We start from the raw sequence: 16367 nt of genomic DNA on the forward strand, positions 1-16367 counted from the left end.
TGGCTTCTGTGTATGTATGAATGGTAGTTAGGGACCTTAGATTGTAAGCTCAATGACAGCAGGGACTGATGTGACTGTGCAATATATATATGTAAAATGCTAGTGCTTTATAAGTACCTATAGAATATAGTATATGTAAAGCGCTGCATAAGTTCATGGTGCTATATAAGTACCTGTACAATAGTAGTAGTTTAGTATAGTATGTAAATTTCTGTGTAAATAGATGGTGCTATATAAGTACATGTAATAAACAGAGAGCTCTATTTTATTTTCATTTAAAAAAATTGGAAAAGTTGCGGCTAACTTTTTTTTATAATTGCATCGGTTGATTTTTGATGTGATGTCAGCCTATCTGCTAGGCAGGAATTAAAAAAGTCCTGGATTTACAAACCCTTCCTGCTGTCTCCTATATATATCTGCAGTGGGTATCACTTCAAAGCTGGAGGGAAGCTGATGAGAGGTGCTCTGGGGGATTTAGGAGGGTGGTGGGATAGGATGTCCCATGGTCGGATCCCCTCCCAGGCACTTTGCATAAATAAATAAGTCAGTTGAGAGTGTGCAAGGAGGAGTGGAGGAGGTTACACAGAGGGGGGGTGATCCAGCTGGCTCATCTGATCCCTGCAGTTCACAAGGAGAGAGCAGTGTGTGTCATGTTACACAGGAGAGAGGATCAGTCGCAGCACAGCTCCCAGCCAGTTGAGAATTACACCTTCCTAATGGGGACTTTTATGTGTGACTTATTTACAACTCTCACAACTCAGTGAAGTTCACAAAGACAAGGAAGGAAATTACAAAGAACAGCAACGGGACAGAACTTTCCAAAAACTTTTTTTTTTCCTTTTTTTTTTTTCTTATAGTTTATTCCTTGGGAATATAAAAGCAGCAGACATCTATTTATTTGCATCTCCCAGCCTCATTCCTGTAACCTACTTGGCATCTACTGACCAGCTGCTATTGATCCACCTGGGTAGATTGACCGCCAGCCATAAATTCTGGATTCTGCTCCTTGGATTAAGATTGTGGATTATTTATTCTATTTATTTATTTATTGTTCCTCTGGGCAGCATGGAGGGGAAGGAAGTGTGGAAAGGTGCTGTTAGCCACAGTAGTGCCTTCTCTAGGAGTTGTAAGAACATCCCCTGTAGGACAGAGGACTATGGGAAGTGCAGCAGGTTCCCTGCACTCTTGGGATGCGGGTTTGCCCTTGTATCAGTATTTTCCCTGCTCCTTAGTCTCCTGGTTTTGTGTAGAACTTCTGACCTACAGTCCAGGGTTTCTGATTTAGAGAAGCTGCGATACACTCAGCTATCTGCCTTAGTCTCCGCAGACCAAATGGAGACAGCTATTTTGGGAAGAGTTGACCAACTGCTGGAAGAGGTCTGTACATATTTACTTATTACACCTTTCTGCTTTCTTCAAATATTGAATGAAAAGCAACTGATATCTGTACATGACACACCGCCTTCAGCTGGGGAATGCGCTGTTTTTTTGTTCTTTGCGAAAAAGTTGATCCACTTATACGCTCAACGTTATTTCCGCTGTAATTATATCCGTTACAGTGGCATTCGTGCCTGAGGTGTTCTTTTAAAAAAGTTATGGTAAAAAAAAAAAAAGTTTGATTACAGTGTAAAAAGTTCTAATTGCGATGAATACTGACATGGTTACCATAGTAATTTTAGATTGCAGGCAATTCACAGCTGTTGTGAAATGGGTCTCCGTAAGAACATGTTAGAAATCGTTTACCTGTGTTATTAATTTAATGCTTTACAAGGAGTAACCTGTTGTGGTGATGTCTTTATCTACAGCCTTCATTTTAACATGTGTCTTCATTGTGGGTTTCATCAGTGTTGCCTATTGTTATGTCCTAGAGTGCATTGACTACTAGGGGTTGATTTACTAAGGATGGGGAGTGCAAAATCTGCTGCAGCGCTGCATAGAAACCAATCAGCTTCCAGGCTTTATTGTCAAAACTTAATTGAACAAGCTGAAGTTAGAAGCACCAGATTTAGCATTCTCCAGTTTTAGTAAATCAATCCCCTAGTTTTTTTTTTTTGGGACAGGCAATTCTTTATACTAACCATCTATACCATATGGCATGTGGATCTCTTCTTTCATTGAATAAATTTGGGCAATATATGTCACTCCAGGTGTTGAAGAACTACATGATCAGCAGATGATGGGTTATGTTGAGATCTCCAGTTCCTCAGTGGTTGGAAATGCTTAGAGCTGCCATTCTCAACCAGGGTGTCATGGAACTCTAGGGTTCCCTGAAAGGTTGCTAGGGGTTCCTTGAGCTGTGGCTGATTGACCTACAATTTATCCTTCTGGATAGTTCCGAGTCCGATGACTTGCAGAACCAGTAGCATGACACCAAAGTTCTTTTTAGCTGTCTGTAAAGGTAGTATTTGTAGCACCACTGTAAGGGGGGCATTTTTTCCACTGATCACCAAAGTAACTGGCATTTTTTTCTTCTGCCTTCTGATGAATCCATTTTAGCAGCGGATCCCTGAGACCTGAGAGGTCCTCTGGAGTAGAAAGGTTGAAAAAGGCTGGCATGGAATAAGGGCTCATTCACACAACCAGTGTTGAACTATATTGTTCAATGCAATTAAATGTAAATTCAAACAAAATGCCATTGTTTTCAATAGTGACTTATGTTGGTGCGCACCAAAAAAAAAAAAAGGGCCAGTTGCATTTAATCACAGCGCATGACAAAGTTCTGTAATGTGCTTGAGTGCTCTATGATAGAACAAACAATAAAAAGAGGAAAATTCACATTTTAAAGTAAAAAAAAAGTTACAGCGCATTACAAAATTGTGTGTCAATGCATGCGTTGTGATATCAAGGAGTCTTGAAATTTAAACATCTATCATAACTATCAAGCTCCTAGGAGAACATCTATCAATAAAAGCCTTATATTTATCTTCTGTAGGCGATAGCATGTTTTATGGAATGAGCAGGCTGTGGTTTTTATTGCGTTTATTCTATATGATTGTCAATTCAATTAGAGAAGTTAGATACATAAGAATAACAAAACTCAAAGTCTTTTCTGAATTGTCCAAGCACGTTGTCAAATTCATTTGGATAAATACATGCTCCAGCCACAAATTGTGAAGCATTCCGTAACATCTGATGTGTGAGTGACACAAAGCAGAAATGTTTATTGCCACAAGAGTGATTATGCAACAGGTCTGTAAAGTACAATGTCAGGAAAATGATGCCTCAGGGCTCATTCCTTTGGACGTTTATAATAAAAATGCTCATCAAAGCTTGCCTGTGCCTATATAGATTTAGCAAGCTTTAGCATACCATTAAACATTTTTTCAGCTTTTTAAAGTAACTTCAGGTGCATACTGGAGTATCTAATATAATTGTCCCCAAGAGGTTGTGAATATCATAGTTGACGCTAAATAAGTGCTTCCAAAACTTCATTCAGTGTACTTATTGACTTGCATTTTCAATGCTGCCGGAGCCCAAAAACGTTTGTAGCAGATAGTTTCATCAAAATGGAGCAGTTCTGGCACTCTTGTAAGTATTTATGGTACAATAAAATTGGATGCTTACATTATAACTATTAACTGTAGGCCTAATAAAAGCTGAAAAAATTATGCAAAATGTTGCCGGTATGTATGAGAACTTACAGGTTTCCAGCATGCTTTGGAGAGCTCCTCAAGAGCCTAATATTAGGACAGCATTTTGCTATGTTTTTGATCCCTAGAACATCTAGACCAGTCACACATAGGACTCTTTAGAGACAACTGCTTTTTATGCTGTAGTAGGAGTACTAAAAAACATACAGTCCCTTTAGATGACTTATCACAGACCACAGCGTCACTTAAACAGAGATGTAACTACTATGTATCCTTCACCTTTGGGCAGTATGTTATGTAAAAATGATAGGAATGGTGACCTCTTGTCCACAGTTCCTTTTGAAGTTATTTTTGGGACCAAAACCTACTGCTGCTTAAAACAGCAACTTCAATGGAAGAAACCTTTTCACAGAGCCATCCTGCCTTCTACATCATGATACATTACAGGGATTGACACTACATATCTCCTGCAGAAAAGATGTTAATGCATTTAACCCTTATAGACATCACCGGTGCCAAGTGCAACCTTTAATGATTCTGTAGATGGCAAATCTCCTGCATCGTTACCTAAAGTGTGTCTAAAGCTGTTTCGTATAGAGTGTTGAGAGGGTTAGAACCCCTGTCAAGTTTATTGCTGATATTTCCTAACAATCCCACACCTTTAACTTTCTAGCTCCAGGTGCACGGACAACGGAGATACCACACAAAGCCATAAGCAGAAAAATGGCCAACACACCAAAAACAGAATCTCAAATATTTATTGAGATTTCAGTAGTAAAACATGCAGTAAAAAACATCAACATTTAGGAGATTCACCCTTCTGAAGGTTATATATATATATATATATATATATATATATATATATCTTTATCCCCACTAGAGAGAGTCATCCTCTTTATTTGACCCACTGACGATTGCATGTTGAATGGACGTGAGAGAAAATCAAGCATTTAGAGATGTCACCAGAACAATTATTGAGGGGAAATCTTCCAATGGAGACATTTGTCCCAGTGATAACTGTCTAAGGGCTGATTTCCCTCACTTTAGAGATATTTTCTGCTGTACCTACAGGACAGGATGTGAAAGGAAAGCTCCCACATGAGACATAGACAGCAAACAAAAACTGGCATGGGTTTTAATATATCCCTACTTGAGCTAATGGGGAAAAATGGCTTTAGATATTGCATACCAGTGGTCTCCAAACTTTCTAAACAAAGGGCCAGTTTACTGTCCTTCAGTCTTTAGGGGGCCAGAGGGAATAGAATTTTTCTGGCATCAGTGGGAGTAAACAGTACCCCATCTTTGGTATTAGGGAGAGGAATAGTACCCCATTGGTGTCAATGGGAGAAATGGTGCCCCATTGTTCATGTCAGTGGCAGGGATTATGCCACATTTTTGGTGTTAGTGGACAGAATAGTGTCTCACATCAGTGGGATGAATAGTGCCCCAAAGGCAGAGTAAAGGCAAGCAAAGAGCCGCATCTGGCCCCGGGGCCACAGTTTGGAGAACTCTGCTGTATATGCTAATGAACATGGTTACATTCTTAAGCTGGCCTTACACCTGTAGAATTTTGTAAAACTGTTGTTTTCAGAACATTCATTTGACTATCTAAGAGTTGGTTATGGTCAGAGTGAGTGAAAAAAGTTGAAGGACAAGGATGGAAAATTCTGCTCCCAGACGAGAAAAATCATTACTGGTCATATGTGTTTGCAACATTACATCAATTCTGCTCAACAACAATTAAGACATTGACTTGGTACTCAAACGAAAAGTTGTTCAAAATCAGTCGAGCCCATTAAAGCTCCATCAAATGGTCAGAGGAGTGATTTTTTTACCTAAAGCGTTTGTTATCCCAAAAAACTAAAAAATGGATCCTGTCCCTTTAAAGCATATTATACAGCACAGTGCTTGTGCTGTGTCATTTGGCCCCCTGTAACACTTGTAATACCTGGCTGATCCTGCCTGGCTATACCCTCTGTAAACTGACCATGGTGTATCATGGCTGCTGAGCCCTGACACTGTGGTTAGTTTATGTGCCTCTGTCATCCGCAGCCTCCTGTCCTCCTATGTGCTCCTCTGTCCATCGCCCCCCCCCCCCGCCCGCCTGTATACCTCTGTGTCAGTGCCAGCCCCCTACGCTCCTGCTGCTCTCATTACTTTTAAAACGTTATATAAACCCCTCTGTGTTCTAATAACAAATGCTCCTGTCTGTGTGCTTTATTTAAAAAATTGCCTCCTTTACCGTATATCACATCGGTTCCCCGTGATCATGTGATGGCCGGCTCTCTCTTTCCTCTCCTCCTCACGTCTTGGATGACATCAGCGGGGGAATCTCGGCCCCGTCCGCTGTATCTATCAGCCGGGAAGAGAGGAGACACAGCTGGTAAGGTGATCGCAGGGAACCGCTGTGAAACAAGATAAAGGAAGCTTTTTTTAAATAAAACACACGGACAGGAGCACATGTTATTAGAACACAGAGGGGCTTATATAAAGTTATGAAAGTGGGTTAAAAACCAATTTAATCATCCAAACTTTCAAACAAAATGTAAGGCCAGCCTTAAGCTTGCCATAGATGGATCGAAATTTGGCTAGTTCAGCAGGGCCGAACTTCAACCCATCTATGACTGTTCCCACGTGATAGAAGTCAATCTAACAAAACAAGACTTCTGTTGATTGGGAATGTTGGAAATTTTTCGATCAGCTGCAGCGCTGTCAGTGAAGAATTCCTTGCTGTCAGTGGGAGAAATGGTGCCCCATTGTTGATGTCAGTGTCAGCTGGTGTCAGTTTTTTCCTTTTTCTTCTGGCTGATCAAAAAAAAAGAGGACCCATTTATGGGCAGTCTTAGGCTCATAGATAAGTCCGTTTTTTTCATGCAGCAGGCAGGTTGAACGAACAAATATGACCTGATTCCCCCATCTTCACGAGGTGGATGGGGGAATCCTCCCTGCTGTGTCATTGTATTCTGACAGCGGGCAGACTCCCTTGCTGTCAGAATACACAGATCAACATTGCAGTCTTCTACCTGCAGCACTGATCAAGCAGCTTATTTCCAACAGCGCGCTTGAACAGAAGTGGATTGGTAGATCGACTACTGTTTAACCACAGTGGCATACATGGATCATAGTTCGGCTGGTCCCTGCTGAGCCAGCCAAATTTCAAACCATGTATGGCCAGTTTTATTCAACTGTGTAAAATGCCCAGAGATATCAGATTATTGTCACACTGTGTTACCTAATTTGACACATGCGTTGTCTATATCTTTCTTCAGACTGTGACAGACACCCTTATTTTGAGGTGAAAAGTTTATGTTGTTTCTGTGTGATAATCCTGGTGCTGGAAGAGTCTGTAGAATTCATATAAATGTAGACATGAACATACGTGTGATTAAAGTTTTTATGTCTATGTGTTAATAAGTAAAAAATAGGATGGTCTTGGCAGTATTATCATGTAAGCATGTCCAATTGCTAACTTATGCCGGCGGTGACCTGTTCAGATATAATCTTAGGTGACCCACTGGTTATAATAACATTTAAAAAGGTGTAGATGGCAATCACAGCATTTTTCCTATGCATCCTCCAATCTCCTTTATGCGGGCAGCATGCTGTTTCTTCTACATCCTGACATGGGATTGTCACAAGCGTTAGCGGTTTCAGCTGTCTGACATTTTACTGCTAAAGTTGTCTTGAGCTTTGGGATTTTTTTTGAATTGGAGACCAAAGTTAACAGTGACTCTACAGTTTGTCGTATGAGAAAAATTATATTTTGAAAATGTTTCTTGCTTTAGATCCTTGGCTCTGAGCCTTAGCTTGGTATTTTACATTTACGCAAGGGCACATTGTCATGAAGCTGATGCACTGTTAAGCAAGATCAACCATGGCAAATGAGTAAAAAATGTCAGCTTTTCTTCTGCGTTCTCATTTTGGCTTCGGATCAAAAGCTTATTCTGCTTTACCAGCCCATAGGGTATAACTCAGATGATTTGAGCAAAAGAAAAGAAAAAATCTCATTTATTGATGAGTGTGAATGAACAGTCTTTAAACAAGTGGATCATTTTTTTTTAACATAACCCCGTGTAAGGCCAACCATATAAATGCATTTTTAGGCTGCTTATCTCATGGCGATAAGCAATGATGTTCGCTCTGCAAAATCCATCCTAGCCAATCGGATTTTCATCTAGAAGGCTCAGCCAGGAAAAGTCTGGCAAGGTTGGGTAAACCCTAAATATATGTTATTGACCATCCTGACTGTAGCACCAAGGTCAATGGAACTTTATTCTATGTCTGTAGGAACCTCAAAGACACAGCTGTTCTGCAAATAACCAAATGGTCTAATGAACGTGAAATCACTCTATACTATAGAGTGGTAGATAACTACCTGTAAGTAACATATGTTATTAGGTTAATGTTTTTAAATGTATCAGGTTTGTCTTTAGGTCTCGTTCACACTGGCACTCCTGTGTTTAGCTTTTCTAAACACAGGGACCGTCATCTGAGAAGTATTGTATAAACAACTTTTATGCCTCCCAGATCACTTGGATCTGTATAGGTTCGGTTGGAGGGTCTACGTAACTGCTCAGATGAAAAACCAATATATACATTTATATGAGTTTAGAAATGTCATCTAAACCAGTGTTTCTCAACTCCAGTCCTCAAGGCACCCCAACAGGTCATGTTTTCAGGATTTCACTCAGATGAAACGGCTGTGGTAATTACTAAGGCAGTGAAGCTGATCAAATCACCTGTGCAAAATAATGGAATGCCTGAAAACATGACCTGTTGGGGTACCTTGAGGACTGGAGTTGAGAAACACTGATCTAAACTCATATCAGTGCAGGTTTCACAGTGCCAAAGTAAATGAAGCCTGAGGAATATATTGGCCTGAGAGATGAAAAAAAATGGTAACATAAAGCCCATTTGCAACTTACCATGAAAACACTTGAGAAAGTACATGGAAATGGCCGACCATTGCAGTGGGACCAGTCACACTACAGCCATTGGCATCCCAGAGAGACACCTTTTAGCCATACTAAAATTACACCTGACAACCAAAGGTTTGTTGCAAACACATAGGGAAGGATTGAATCCCAGCCAGGTTGTTTGGTATTGTAATGTTGGGGGGATTTTCTTTACTTCCTATCTCAGAGCCACAGCAGGAATTAACAGGAGATCTTTCTAAAATAAATAAAATCCTCTCTTGGACAGTTACCAGTGGATTTACTGCCCCTGTTGGGATTTTTCCCTCTATTCCTGTTTTTTAGACAAATTTGGATAAGATAGGGAATGGTTAAAACCCTATGTAAGGTTTTTTTCCATGGTGTCCCACTGGAGAAATGTAACCTATTTCTTGTCATGTAAACACAACAAGAAATTGTGAAAAAGAGAAGAAAAAGAAGAAAGTCTCTACAAAGGGAGGGCAATCCTCCCTTATGCTAGTCATACACTAAACAGTGTGGATGGAGGAATCTTCCCTGCCGGATATTGTATTTTGACTGCTGCTGCTCCTGTGACTGTCTGTATACCTGAACAAAAACTGCATCTGATTGGCTGCAGTCAATGTTCAGCGGAGAATTTTCCACCCAGTTCCTTAAATTTTCAAAATAAAGTTGGTGGAGTCTGGTTGTGCCAACAGAGTCGCACATCGGCCTATCGGGCAATATTCAAGCAATGTATGGCTAGCTTTGGGCAGTGGTCACCAGAACAGTGCCTCCATTGGATGATTACCCCTCTATTCCTGTTCCCATAATAACTCTAAATTTTGAATATTCTGTGACTTCTGTTCTAGTGACATGACAGTGATCACCAGGGCAAACAGAGAGGGTGAATCTCCCCAGCTGAGATGCAGACAACAATGACAACCTGAGAGGGGGGCTAACCCTTTCCTACTCTATCACATATTTGGAACTTGTTTCTAATGAAATGTGGGTGATCATAGTATACTTGTGCACAAACGGTAAAATTGTTATAGCAGCAGAACATCGGATACTTGTATTGAATTTGTTAAAATGTATCCAATACCATAAGTTTGGCTAGAAAATGATAATACATGTAGGCTAACAGTGGCTTTGTTATGGTGAAAGTCTGGAATATGATACTTTGTTCTTAGTATAGCGCTTTATAAGATTATTAAGCCCAGGATCTGACTTTGCAATGCAATTTCAGTCCGACTTTGATCAGACTTAATGTGACTTTTTACACTCTATTGCATTGAAGTCATATCAAAGTTGGACTAAAGTAGTGCAGGAACCTTTTCTAAAGTCAGAGGGACTTGTGTCAGATCAGTTAAGACAGCTCTCATAAGGAAACAATTAATTTGACATGCCATGCGTCTTGTGCTCTCACAAGTCGGATCCCATGTCTCACCAGTGTGAACCGGGCCTAACTGTTCTGCTCAGGTTTTAATTTTGAACAGTTCCTGATTAACCATTTTTGTTGTGCATATGATAGGAAATTACATAAATACCCATATAGTAAAAAAATATTTAAAAAAATAATAAAACGATAAAAAAAGGAAGATATGTGTCCTGTGATGATAAGGTACATACAGTACATAATACTTCTAGGCACAGAAATGGAAACTGGATACCAAGGTATACTGGCTTTATAATGCTGTGTTCCTAAGCCTTATGCCGCGTACACACGGTCGGACTTTTCGTCTACAAAAGTCCGACAGCCTGTCCGACAGACTTCCGGCGGACTTTCGGCGGACTTGCAGCAGACTTTCTAACGAACGGACTTGCCTACACACGACCACACAAAAGTCAGACGGATTCGTACGTGATGACGTACACCGGACTAAAATAAGGAAGTTCATAGCCAGTAGCCAATAGCTGCCCTAGCGTGGGTTTTTGTCCGTCGGACTAGCACACAGACGAGCGGATTTCGGGGTCCGTCGTAGTTACGACATAAAGATTTGAAGCATGTTTCAAATCTAAAGTCCGTCGGATTTGAGGCTTAAAAAGTCTGCTGAAAGTCCGGAGAAGCCCACACACGATCGGATTACCAGCCAGCTTTAGTTTGTCGGCGTCCGTTGGACTTTTGTAGACGAAAAGTCCGACCGTGTGTACGCCCCATTAGAATTACCAGGTATCTATCCCTAGAATACACAGAAAGATCCCACAAGGAGAAAAAAGCTGAGGAATATAGGTGGGACTATATGATATCAAACAAAACAGGAGAAGAAAAAGGAGGGTATAATAAAGTATCCAATTAAGTAGTACAAGCTAAAATGTACTGCATTTTTCCCCTTGTGGGATCTTTCTAAGTTATACTGGCTTTCTAAAACAAAAGCCTCCTAAAATGTGAGCTGACGTAAGTCCTAATAATAAATAAAGACAATCTTTTTTTAACAGACGCACACACAATGTTTACATTGCCATATCCCAATAAACAAATGGATTAAACCATCAAGATTATGGATGGAAAGAGCATGTCAAGCCTTATATTTAGTAACCAGTATAGCCTCAGATATTGGCAATATCATTAACCCAATGGTTTTTGCAGCTGCTTACCAGAACAATGCAGCAGTTCGGAGTTTTGTTGACCCATTCATGTACAGAACAATGTTCCAGTTTATAAACAAATATATGTTTGGGTTAGGATGTCTTGTGGAATGTCGGTAAACTCAAAAGCTAATTATCAATGAGAGCTTCCCAAATAAAATGATCTGATTATTTGTGTTCTTAGTTCTCTGTAGAAATGTTGCAGGAGATACAAAAATAATTGCCACTTTTTCCAGTTTTCTTGTTAATGCTTTGTTCTCTTACTGTCCCCCATACCCACATCACAGACAGGACTGCCTGGAAAAGAAATGTAGCTTGGAGATTGAAAGTATCTACTCCAGCAAGCCTGGTTGTCTTAATAGGGAAGATCACATTTTCAACTTAACAAGTAGTACCTCCATCATCTTTTTTTTCTTCTCAAATTTCAAAAAACTTTGTTGCTACTTGTACAGATGTGCAGAAAGCTAAGACACAGGGGGTCTGCCAAACCCTGCTCCTATTCCATCTCCTGGTTGAGGAGTAGGAGCAGGACAGGCAGAAAACAATGTATCTTGCTGTACGTATTTTACAATAAAACTTTATGAAATCTGAAGAAGAAAAAAAAGAGTAACAGATCATTGCATCAGGCAAGAATGGGTCCTACTGAGTCAGCACCTGGGGGGTTGGTGAGTGAGCTGAAAGGCTACTTGAAGTGGTATCCTTTTGTGCACATTGGGGTTGATTTACTAAAACTGGAGAGTGCAAAATCAGGTGCAGCTGTGCATGGTAGCCAATCAGCTTCTAAATTCAGCTTGTTCAATTAAGCTTTGACAAAAATACTGAAAGCTGATTGGTTTCTAAGCAAATCTGCACCAGATTTTGCGCTCTTCAGTTTTAGTAAATCAACCATATTGCATTTCTCATGCTGCACAATGCAGGGTGGAAGGATGATATGAACTGTAGCGGTGTCACCAAGACTTTTTAAGCTCTGGTGCTTAAAGCGGGGTCCACCCACACCACCAAAAAAAAAATATATTAAAAGCCAGCAGCTACAAATACTGCAGCTGCTGACTTTTAATAAATGGCCACTTACCTGTCCCAGGGTCCAGCGATGTCGGCAGACGACGCCGAGAACCCGCTCGGTTCTCGGCAGCTGCCACCGCCATCCTAGGTGAGGGAATCAGGAAGTGAAGCGTTGCGGCTTCACTTCCCGGTTCCCTACTGCGCATGCGCGAGTCGCGCTGCTCATCGTAAGTGGTCCCCGCTCTCTCCTGGGAGCTGTGTGTTTCCCAGGAGACAGCACGGTGGGGACGGGAAGAGGCATAGACTCCCATGGGAGTCTATGCTGGAAGTGGGTGCAAATACCTGTCTTAGACAGGTATCTGCACCCCCCTCCCCCCTGAAAGGTGCCAAATGTGACACCGGAGGGGGGGAGGGTTCCGAAAAGCGTAAGTTCCATTTTTGTGTGGAACTCCGCTTTAACCGTGCCCACAGACCAAGGCCATGCAATGTGGAGAAGAAGGGAATCGTCAATTGACCTGGATAAATAACCTAAAGGAACGGTTACTTTGATTGCCGTGTTATATGCAAAGATTGGTTACTAATAGTTTTCCAATCTATATGCCCAGAGGGATGAAGAAGTGTTACATACGCTTTAACCACTTCGAAAGATCTGGCTGCTGAATGACCAGCCATTTTTTGCAAATCGGCACTGCGTCGCTTTAACTGACAATTGCGCAGTCGTGTGACGTTGCACCCAAACAAAATGAATGTCCTTTTTTTCCCACAAATAGAGCTTTCTTTTGATGGTATTCGATCGCCTCTGCGGTTTTTATTTTTTGCGCTATAAACAAAAAAAGAGTAACAATTTTGAAAAAAAGCAATATTTTGTACTTTTTGCTATAATAAATATCCCTAAAAGCAAATTTTTTTCTCAGTTTAGCCCGATATGTATTCTTCTACATATTTTTGGTAAAAAAAAATTGCATTAAGCGTATATTGATTGGTTTGCGCAAAAGTTACAAAATAGGGGTTAGATTTATAGCATTTTTATCTTTTTTATTTTTTTTTTACTAGTAATTGCAGTGATCTGCGATTTTTATCGGGACTGCGACATTATGGAGGACACATCGGACACTTTTGACACATTTTTGGGACCATTGGCATTTATACAGCGATCAGTGCTATAAAAATGCACTGATTACTGTAAAAATGTCACTGGCAGGGAAGAGGTTAACACTAGGGGGCGATCAATGGGTTAACTGTGTTGCCTAGGTGTTTTTCATTCTGTAGGGGAGGGGACTGACCTAGGGGAAGTGACGGATCGTGTTCCTAGCTAATAGAAACTCATGATCTGTCACGCCTCACAGAAAAGAACAGGGACTTGTGTGTTTACACACACACACTTTCCTGTTCTGCCTCCCGTGCCTGTGATCACTCATGGCCGGCAGTCACTGCGACCGTCAGCCACGAGCACCGGAACCACCGCCGTGCGCCTGCTATCCCGATCCCGCGAGCCGACGTATAGCTACGACAGCTCGTGGGATCGTGCCGACCTGCCGTAGTAAAATGACAGCGGCTGGTCGGCAAGGGGTTGAGTGACTCACAGGTACAGATCATGCCACAGTATTTCAGTGGGATCAAGGTTATGACTTGGTCTTTTTAAGATATGGAATTTCTGTAGTTTAAGCCACTCTGGTCTTCTTTTAAGCCGGCATCATGACAATCTGCTGTAGTATTTCCTAGTACAATTTGGAATTTGTTGAGTTATCAGTGGCTGCAAATAGTTCAGTACTTGAAGAAGCAATGTATCCCTTCTCTATTATATCTGTTCTGTCATGTTTTATAGATTGTTTTATAATAAAAGTGTAACTGCGCTGATCCTAAAGTGCTTATAAAATATTTTTTCCCATAAAACAATGTGAAAATAAATTCCATCATCAAAACTACATAAATATATAGTGCAAAATATCAATATATCAATGTATAGTGCAAAATATCAAACACCAGAACATATATTTAACAAATAGTTCCAGTAATCCTCTTCACAGTCTGATCATTCAAATCCCATGTGCGCCAATTCACATCCGTGGTTTAGGAACCCTTTTCACCACTTTGTGAAACACCACCACCTTCTGAAATGGGCACTCACCAGAAACTAGAAAAAACTCTGCTTTTGGTTTATGTTGGGATAACCACTCCACTCTCATGGGTTTATCTGGTGTTTTTCCAACCAGGTTGCCAATAGTTACTCCTTACACCTCCACATTAGTCTTGATATCTCATAGAAAGCAAACATCCATCATTGCACATCATGTTTTTAAAATATATTTAAATCAAATAAGGTAAGCATATAAAATGTACGCTCACAATCCAAGTGCATTTAGACCGGCACTAATTCTTTCCAGCAGTGTGTTTTTTGGGTTAGCTCACACCGCTTCGTCTCCCAGGATCGGCGTGCGTTCCAAGCCTCGATCTGGTACGGGTTTAGGACAGGAAGTGACGTCGGCGATTACTCAGAAACCTCCAGGGGATTTGAATGATCAGACTGTGAAGAGGATTATTGGGACTATTTGTTAAATATATGTTCTGGTGTTTGATATTTTGCACTATACATTGATATATTAATATTTTGCGCTATATATTTACGTAATTTTGATGATGGAATTTATTTTCACATTGTAGATACCGTTTTGTGGGAAAAAATATTTTATAAGCACTTTAGGATCAGCGCAGTTACACTTTTATTATAACACTATCTACCCCCCAATACTGGTAGGGGACTTTTATCTGCAGAAGATCTGATCATTTTAAATATTTTGTAACAATTCATGCACAATTTTTGTTTTTGTGCCGGTGACATATTTTCTTTTAAATTCATAATGTTTTATAGATTGCCTATGGTTATAACCTTTATTATTGGTTAGTTATAATTTTATAGACCATGATATAATGTTGCAGTTATCCTGTGGAACATCCAGGGGGCCTGTAAAAGATGTGCTCTATGGTATCCTCTCAAATGTACAACACTTGTTCAGTGCTTGTCTTATGGTAGTTACTATGAACAATGGAATTAACAAGCACAAAAATCATTTTTAAGAATGTTTTGCCTGGCTGTAGACTTTGTGTTTGGAAATATCTTTAGTAACCCAGTCATGTGAGGTACAGCAAATCTACATATAAGGACCTCTGAGAGCTTTCTTGATCAAACTATACAAACTATATACTATACTATATTGCTCTTCAATCTATCTGTTGTACCGAGAAGGTAATCTATATTAAAGTGGTTGTAAATCCCAACATATACCCAGTGAAGTGAATAGCTTCAGGTGATACACCGAGATCCAACAAATTCTCCTACATAAGTTGTACCTCTCTATCTGCAGTCTTCTCTTATCTACAGTCAGGTCCATAAATATTGGGACATCGACACAATTCTAATCTTTTTGGTTCTATACACCACTACAATGGATTTGAAATGAAATGAACAAGATGTGTTTTAACTGCAGACTTTCAGCTTTAATTTGAGGGTATTTACATCCAAATCAGGTGAACGGTGTAGGAATTACAAAAGTTTGTATATGTGCCTCCCACTTTTTAAGGGACCAAAAGTAATGGGACAATTGGCTGTTCAGCTGTTCCATGGCCAGGTGTGTATTATTCCTCATTATCCCATTTACAAGGAGCAGATAAAAGGTCAAGAGTTCATTTCAAGTTTGCTATTTGCATTTGGAATCTGTTGCGGTCAACTCTCAATATAAAGTCCAAAGAGCTGTCACTATCAGTGGAACAAGCCATCATTAGGCTGAAAAAAAAAAAAAACCATCAGAGAGATAGCAAAAACATTAGGCATGGCTAACTGTTTGTAACATCCTTAAAAAGAAAGAACGCACCGGTGAACTCAGCAACACCAAAAGACCTGGAAGACCATGGAATACAACTGTGGTGGATGACCAAAGAATTCTTTCCCTGGTAAAGAAAAGAAAACACCCTTCACAACAGTTGCCCAGATCAAGAACACTCTCCAGGAGGTAGGTGTATGTGTGTCAAAGTCAATAATCAAGAGGAGATTTCACCAGAGTGAATACAGAGGGTTCACCACAAAATGTAAACCATTGGTGAGCCTCAAAAACAGGAAGGCCAGATTAGAGTTTGCCAAACAACATCTTAAAAAGCCTTCACAGTTCTGGAACATCTTCCTATGGACAGATGAGACCAATATCAACTTGTACCAGAGTGATGGGAAGAGAAGAGTGTGGAGAAGGAAAGGAACTGCTTATGATCCAAACATACCACCTCA

The 16367-nt window shown here is 40.3% G+C and overlaps 1 long non-coding RNA gene across 1 annotated transcript in view; it reads left to right on the forward strand.

Annotated features, from left to right (window-relative positions):
* Positions 1–462: 462 nt before the first annotated feature.
* The window catches only part of LOC141106161 (uncharacterized), a 153988-nt gene continuing 138083 nt past the window's right edge, over positions 463–16367 (forward strand). The window contains exon 1 of the long non-coding RNA XR_012235685.1: positions 463–1377. This is a non-coding gene — a long non-coding RNA (uncharacterized lncRNA). The remainder of the gene's footprint in view (positions 1378–16367) is intronic.

The sequence above is a fragment of the Aquarana catesbeiana genome, linkage group LG08 (assembly GCF_042186555.1).
Source record: "Aquarana catesbeiana isolate 2022-GZ linkage group LG08, ASM4218655v1, whole genome shotgun sequence".
Classification (NCBI taxonomy): Eukaryota; Metazoa; Chordata; class Amphibia; order Anura; family Ranidae; genus Aquarana; species Aquarana catesbeiana.